Here is an 8,747-nt window from a genome sequence, read left to right as displayed (position 1 = left end):
CACAAAAAAGGAAAAAAAGTAAAATGAAAAAGAGATCAGTTTAAAAATACTGTCTCTCAAGAGCCTCCTACACCAACCCCCCCTACAGCTGATGGTTTTGTGCAGCTCAAAGATTATTAATAATCCAAACCTGACACTTTCCATCTGAATCACATTCTACTTTGTGAAAAATCTTTTCTATACCCTGCTCCCTGCTGTTATTCAAGAAGTAGGGCATTTTTGGCTTTGACAGCTTTTGTCATGTTATGTGAAGAGTTACAGCTATCGGCTCTGCAGCAAGTTGTTTGTTCTTCAAATCTGGAATTTCAGGCGAGACTGGCGATCGTCCTGTATTTGAACAAATTATCCATTTACATGCATCAACTATTCTCTTGTATCAAAATCTTTATACAGACAGATATATACCTTGTTATAATAAAGCACATCCACCCTCCCCCCAAATCATTTGAAGTATTCACCAGTGTCACAGCTTACCCTTGCATGAATTGCAGTGTTTTCAACCTCGTCTACCCACGGGGTTTCAAGTAATTGTAATAAATGCTGTAATTTCTGGTCTTCTACAGTGCAGAATGTTTTAACAAAGAAGCCTACAGCAGACTGCTCTTTATTGCAAGCACTGAAATCTAGAACATTTATTGAYGGTAAAAATGCCTACATTTTGGGTAAAGAAGCATGAGCCCCTCAGCTGCAGCATTTCAGAAAGTGCCAGGTCAGCCTCCTAAAAGGATACCTCATTTATCCTCCAAGAAAGACTCAAGAGAGTTTGGACTGTTTTTTGGGGGGTTGATTTTTAAAAGGAACATTTTTGCTTTATTTGTGCTAGACTCAGTGAAATCAGAACTTCATCTGTTACTGCCCAATTAACAACTTCTGGTCTTTTTTTGCACAGACAAAAGTTCGTCCAAAATATTATGGCAGTTGTACTTGAGTAACAGAAAAAAAAAACTTAGTTTCCCAGAGCCCAGGTAGAATCTTTGAGTCACAAGGATATAAGTTTCTAAAATGGTATCCTCTCACACCATACTTTCCAATACTTCAGCAGGAGGAAGAGGAGAAGCTCTTGTTGTTAATGTCATGAGTACACCATGAAAATAAGAACTATTTAGTGGACAGCTTCCATGCAAATCTTTGTTCATTAGAGGCCAATTGTCCACTGAAATCAACATCGAACTACAAATGTTCATAACATCAAATATCAAAATAAGGTCCCCTCAACCCAAGAGGAAGGCTTATATTTGTAACAAGATGTTCCCACCTTGAGACAAGACATTAAAAACATCTAGCACGAAAATAAATAAATAAATAAATAAGAATTATCACCTGTCATCTGATGAATAATAGCAAGATGACTGTGATAGGTTTAGCCAGAAATCTGTTTCCAGTGCAGAGGAGCTTCATATCTCCTTTATATTTTCCTTCTTCAACACATTCCTTGACCTTCAGATTTGTGATTTGAACATCTGGCCTCAAATGACAAAAGTCCTGGGCAGTCAAGCCCAACAAACTTGATGGTAGAGGTTGGATTTGCTACAAATTTCAGAATTAATGCAAGTTCATAAGAAGTTCTTATTTCAATAATGTTTCAGCATCAATAGTGCTGAGAGAATTAAATAACTAAAACATTCTTAAAGAGAGCTGAGAGAACACTGCTAACACAAGAAAGCTACCAGATAATTCAGGAATTCTACTGAATTTTCTTAAGCTTCTGTATTTTGTCTGGATACCTAAATAAAACAGCATTGAGCTTTTTTTTTTTTTTTAATCTTTCAAGATACAGGACACTAGATTAATATTAGTTTTATTTTTTTACTTCTTACACTATAACTTCACATAAAATTGCACTCTCCCCAGACCAACTTGCTTTTTAATAATTAGCAGTTCCCTACTAGCTCATTTTCTTAACAGTGGTGGTTAAACACTCCAAGAGTGTTGATCTGCATCTGCTTTCCTTGCACCACCCCTAAGTCTTTCACACTGCAGTGGGCAAGGAACAATTTCCAGAGCTGCAGGGTCAATTCTAATAAACAGCAGGACTATTTTAAAAAACAGTAATACATTCCTACATTTCAAACTCCATTCAAGTCCCTGGAGGGAAGAAAATTAAAGAGCTCAGTAAACAACTATCAGTAAATCTTCTGTGTTGTTTCTGGCTTCAGGTTATTCACAGATTACAGAAACTACCATATTTTCCCCCTTAGAGGTTACCAAATACATACCACCAGAAACATGCCAGCAAATGTCATGAATTTGCTCTGCTACTTTACTGAAGAACGAAGATGAATCTGCTGCTTGCAGATGATGGAAAATCCTAACCGTACCTCAGTTTGTAGATCCATTGTTGTCGCTATAGTAGAAAATTCCCAAGGACTACAGGAACCTCAAGATCTGACCCTGAAATCTCGAAAATGTGTTAATTTTTTGTTGCCTTTCTGATTTTTTTTTTTTAGTTTGTGTGTGCACACAATTTTTAAGATAATAGTTCTTCTAAACTCTACTTCTTGTCCAAAAACACAAGACATCACACATTCTTCTTCATTACTTACCTAAAATGGCTGGTAATTTTTATCTTGAACAAGCCAAATGAGTAAATCAACAAAGCACCCCTTGTACACGGCTTTTCATGCCATTATGAACTGGACTATTTCAACTGGGAAGTGGAAGCTACTTTATGGCAAGAGAGGCAGTGTCATTATGTTTAATACAGTCTGCAAACTGAAGTACTAGACTAAATCAAGAATAGGTCAGAAATACAGACTCTGTACTGAATGCTGTATATTTTTATAATGTCTGTGATAGGCATAGGTTATATAACCTATRGGTAGAAACAGCATCTGATAGAAAAGTATATAATTTTTTCCTAATTTGGGAGAGGGAGGGGGCATGGCCAGTCTTCTGCACTCAGAAATTTAGTCACACAACTCATGAGCCACTCCCATAACAAAAAGCAGCAATAAAAATACAGCACACTTCAATTTTTTTTTCCCAGCATGTCAAAAAATTATGGAGCATGACATTAAAATCCATCTCCTTCAAACTCCACAAACATGATATTTAAATTCAATTTCTCACTGTTAAGAGACATGGTGCTTTATTAGCTATAACAAATGCCAACTCTCACTTGGCACTCTGATGGATAAGATAACAATTGTATTGACAGCTGTTCCCACTGATGTCCAGTATAGCTGGGTTTTTGTCTTGCCTCACCTGCCAAGCCTTTCATTAGCAGGTAAAGCAATGTCCTGGTGAGTGACACAATGAAAATCCCAAAGTTGATACAAAAACATTCCCCTAATTCATTCATCTATCATTTAAAACAGCAGCACATATTACTACCCTACATACACTAAGTTCGTATTTCTATTCAAGTACCATCTGACGACCTCTCAGTCTGCAAAAGCAGTAAACATGGTACACTTCTCCCATGAGAAACATCAGCACAACAATCTTAAAGTGAATCTGGGTTAGTTTATTCATCATAATGAAAATACTAAGTGTCTAGAACCCTCTTTTCCTGATGCTGAGCGAACAGCTAAAAATAAATTCAAATTGATAGCAGCAAAACAGCATTAAGTTTTCAATTCAGCACAGAACAGCGCCCATACCCCATTAAAAATTCAATGAGATTTAAGCACATGCTTGACTTACAACTTACGCTTAACTCATTTGCTGAGTCTGGTTAGTCTGAAGAATTACGTTCTGTCAAGGACTGATGCATCTGACCTGCCCAAAGCAGATAACAATTTATGACAGAACATTCAACTCTTAAATAGTATTTTATTTAGATACATGAATGAGAGACTGAATCAATATCATCCCTCAATAAGCCTCCCCTTAAAAAAAAAAAAAAAAAAACACTGATGAAACAGACTACCTGCAACTTGTCTATGCTGTAATACCTACACTTACTGCTCCCCAGCTTGAATCCATTGATCTATGTCACAGGAAACAAAGTCAGCAACAAAACTTAGACATTAAGAAAGTTTTGTTTTGTTTTTTTAAGACATACAGAATAGTTCTTCACCATACAAGAGAAATGCTATTCTTGCATGACATTATATTTACCTGATGAGCAGGATCTGGGGTGGTGTTCCCTGAACACAGCCTCTGCACATTCCCCTTGCCCTTGCAGGCAAGGGAATTTGAACCCCATTTAAGTCGCCTGCAAAAACAGGTAGAACATAGGGAGAATTTCTAGCCAGGAACATAGTGACACGTCATCTACACAGCAGATAAGGACACTTACAAACACATTTTACTACGCATGGCTTACTAGCTGGGTTAGCTCTAGCGCAGCCAGAAACAAACAGTAATTCTTAGACCCAGTACTGACAATCTAAATGAACTCAGATGAAAATCTCTTCACATCTCTTGACTATGAAAGTCCTGTAAAAGAACCTTATCTGAGAGAAACTTCTAGTTTGCATTTACTTGTGGCAGAACATCCAATTCCTATTGTATCTTCAGAAATCCAAGCTAAAAGGTACCCAGGTTAAATCCAGGTCATAAAAAAAGGCATTTAAAAGTCACTCCTTTCCTCAAAATTCTCATGCCAGCAGGAAGGGATGGAACTCTAATACTCCTTTCATATTTGCAAGATGATAAAAATCACTTGTTACTTCAGCACTGAATCATCTTTTCCTGCCTCTCCTAAGAAAAGCAGTATTATTAATCTAGTATGTTTATCACCAGCTCTGTGACTGAAAGCCATTTTGTTCCAAGACTTGAAGATTTATTTGTCAAATCTGACAGCTCTGATGTAGCCTTGCAGTTAAAATCAGTGTCTGGAAAGGAATTTATAAAGTCATGAGCTCTAGGAAATAGCCAAAAACATGGTAAAATGAGATCTTTGAAATGAGAAGGAGAAAAATTAAATATATCTATCTATATAATATATATATATATATATAAAATATATATAAATATATAATAAATTATATATAAATATATATATAAATCCACATTTTCATTAAAAAAAGACTCACTAGAAAGACATAAAAATCTTTTGTAACACTGAAATGCTAAATTTTGCATGTGTTTTAATTTAAAATATATTTCTATTTTATAGAAGATATATTTAAAATTCATCTAGACATTTTTTATTCTTGGTCTTTTCAGGAAAACAGATTCAAAAGACCCATAAACATCTAGTGTAAAAGATGAGATACAGTCTTGGCTCTTGCCTGCGTAGTAAAATTAGTGGCATATCCTTAGCCTGAATTTAACTACATGCATTTGGAAAGTAAGCCCTTTATATGACTAACCTTATCACACTTCCAGAGTGCTTTATAATGACATATTTTAAATAATTTTCTTAATCGGGTAGCTCCATGATATATTGTGAGAAATCTAACCTATGGACTCAGCTGAATCCATAAGTGTTTAAATAAATCAGGATCAAATCAAACATAAATAAAAGAATTCCAGTAGATTCAAAACACAGAAAATTCAATGCATATTTCCAACGGAGTGTTACATACTGTGCAGTCTTAACAAATAAGAGCTGGGTTAGAGGTTACATATTTGTGTGCATAACCATATATCACATATGCACAGAAATTATGGACCAGATCCCCCTCTCGTATAAACTGGCATAGCCTCATTTAAGTCAAGATCTGAATACATAAATCTTTTTATTATCCACAGACATGCTTATAGGTGTATATATTTCTGTAATGGCTTTAACACTGGACTTGGCATAAAATCTCAAATTTGTCAGAATCTGCATTATGAGACTTATCCAAGTTTGAGTGTAATACAGCAGTAAGAGAAGCTGCCAGGATTCTACACATCTAGCCAGACTTGGATATTCTCCAATTACACCAAAAGCTGTTTTGTCAATGCAAGAGAAATAAATCAGAGAAGATGCATTTCACCTTTAGGAAAGCCAAGCAATCAGTTCATCCATCATCTTCCATCAGTGAGAACTTTAGTAAATAGAAGCAGAATAGGAGTCAATAAAATATGCTTAAATACCACCCAGGCCTTTACTTGCTGTGCTTTTAATTTGGTAAATAAATGCCTTCCGTTGGGCACGCACCCTAGAGTCTGCAGTGACGCAGATTAAGTGCTCTGTTAGCATTACATTGCTGAATGGATCTCAGAGGTATAGCTAACTATAATGGCCTTGAAACATTCAGCCTAAATCTCCCCACTGCTTAATTTCAAACATTAAAAGGTAAATGTGGGGGTAAGAAAACTCTGGAGTTAAAAATATAAACCTTTTCATGTTTTTATTTAATCTGTTTACTATACAAACAAGAAATGTGTGTCTTACAGGCGAGAAGACAAAGTGTAATAATATCCAAGAAATCTGGTAACATATATTGTTAATTAAAATAAATTTAGCCCCCAAAGGCATGTTCTGTGTGGTTTTTGAGGCCTAATTAAGAATATATATCAGGGAAAAAAAATCACCATGTTTGAACAGCACAGTATGGGCAAGAAAAGGGGGTCTATGTTGACGAGTTCTTATATTACCATGAGGATTTTTCATTCTGGTTGTCTTTTCATTGACCTGTTCTGTAAGCAATGCATAGTATGTGGTGAGCATTTATTGAGTTTTTATTATGTTGATATAAAATCTAATACTGTTCTTCCATAAGAACAAAGTATAAGAGGAAAAAGAATGCACAGTGACTTGATTTTCAAAAGTTCTCAACATCTATGATCATAGCTTAAATTTCGGAACAGCTCAGCACCATTTTAAAAGAGGTGGTTGTGTTAGGTATATGTGATATTTGGAACAAATCAGCCAAGAGGCCTGGTAATGAACAGCTGTAATTCTGGATAATTAGGCTGGTAAATGAAATCTTAGTTGTTGTGAATGTGGTTGCTGAGATCACAAAAACCTGTTCAGACTTTGGTCCACTGAACTGTAAAAATGTTTGCACACATTGTTCTTGTGAGTTTTGTCAGTCTGTATTTTCCAGTTAGGTGTATGCATAATTTTTACAAGATAAAGGACCGATGTCCTTAGCCATCCCCAAGGCATGGGTGTCCAGAACAGTGTTTCACCGCCACCATTTCCAGTACAATAAATGGTAGTGGTAAGTTCCCTTTAGATCACACTAGAAGCAGTCAGTGATGGTAGAGTAGGAGGAAGAAGAGAAGCCCAGAAATTGAAATGCAAAATGATAAAGAAAAAATTCACTTTACCCTCTGCCTCCCAAAACATGACAGCAGCTACATTCTCTCAAATAACATGATTTTTTTGAATAAAAAATGATGGTGGAGACAGGACAGAAAAAGGAGGAAGTTCTTTCTATTTAAACTAAAATTCTGTAAGTATAAATAAAGGGGAGATACTGACAACTGAAGGCATCTCCTTTAACAGATGCATGTGATTGTTTCTAATGTAACGTTGCACTTCAGAAGAAACGTAGGCAATCATGTATAGAAGGCAACACATGCACAGCTGATGAGAGATTTTATCAGGGAATTCACAGATTTTGATGGACATCCTGTAGGCTTTTAACACAAAATTATTCTGAGATGGGGCTTAGCAAAGCTCCCAGACATATGCTATTTGTAGAATCTTGTTTCTTGCTGTTTAAATGACCTTTACTATTTTTACTAATATTTGCCTCTAATCCCTCTCTGGCATAATACTGAAATACTAATCAAAATGCCTGAAGTCTGTGCAAAGGCAACTGAGTGCCAGAATGCACCACAATGCATGCTTAAGAAGGGAGGCTAAAAAAAGTTTAGATCCCTTGCAGACCACAGGTCCAGCGCTCATACTATGGCAAGGGAACAGTGAAACAGCTTGTACAGAGGGACACAATGCACAGTTCTACTTTGTCTCTAGACATGAAAGAAGTCCGTTAACTACGCCACTTCTTCAATTAAGAATATTACAGAAGTAAGAAGCGAGCCCTTGGATTTGGTTGCAAAGAGTGGACATAAGAGTAGATAAAGCCATTGTCCTTCTCCTGATAAAAAGCATCACAGCTACAACCTATTCCTAGTATAGATATGGTTTATATTTGCAAAATTATATTCTAATTGTCACAATAATTTCCATGAGTATGCAGGGTGGAGGTGGTAATTCATTGTGGGTTTAGTCTTGGCCAGTAGGACTATATGCCCTGGGAAGGCATAATAGCATTTGTACAACAGCTAAAGACATTTAGCATAGCACAAGAACACCAAAGAAATAGATCAGAAGGGTAAACAGCAACACTATCAAGACAGAGATTTATCTAAGGGATTTCTACAGTTGATTAGCATCACCCACCGTAGCATAAGGGTTCTTCCCATCCTCCTTGCCATCACACTGCAGCTGCTTCTGGCCCTGCCAAGCAATGAGATAAAGATTTCTTTCTGGAATGGCATAACCAAAATGCAGAAGTGTCTTTGAGAACACAACTGCATATTTTTTCATACTGCTGTCAGATTTCATACATAAATTAGCTGATGTTACAGATGCTTCAAGAATAAATTCCTTTTATTCCCCCATGTGCTTTTCTATTACACTCAGAAATGCACTACACAAAACACATGCATTGTCAAGCACCACCAAGAAAAGCAATATAAGTATCAGTAGGGAGGCAGCAAAATGAGAAAAAAATGTTTAGCAATCCCTAATGAGGTCCTTCTAGTCTCTAGCCCAAGTTTCTAAGAGCAAGGCAGGGAAATTCCAAATAATTTCAAAAAAAAATTTCTCAAATATAAATTTGATCAAAACTCAATCTTTCAATGTAAACTCAAGCAATTTTAATGTGAAAGACTGGTCTAATTAACAAATC

Source organism: Apteryx rowi, unplaced genomic scaffold (assembly GCF_003343035.1).
Source record: "Apteryx rowi isolate R43461 unplaced genomic scaffold, aptRow1 scaffold_217, whole genome shotgun sequence".
Classification (NCBI taxonomy): Eukaryota; Metazoa; Chordata; class Aves; order Apterygiformes; family Apterygidae; genus Apteryx; species Apteryx rowi.
Note: the sequence above shows the minus strand (reverse complement) of the source record.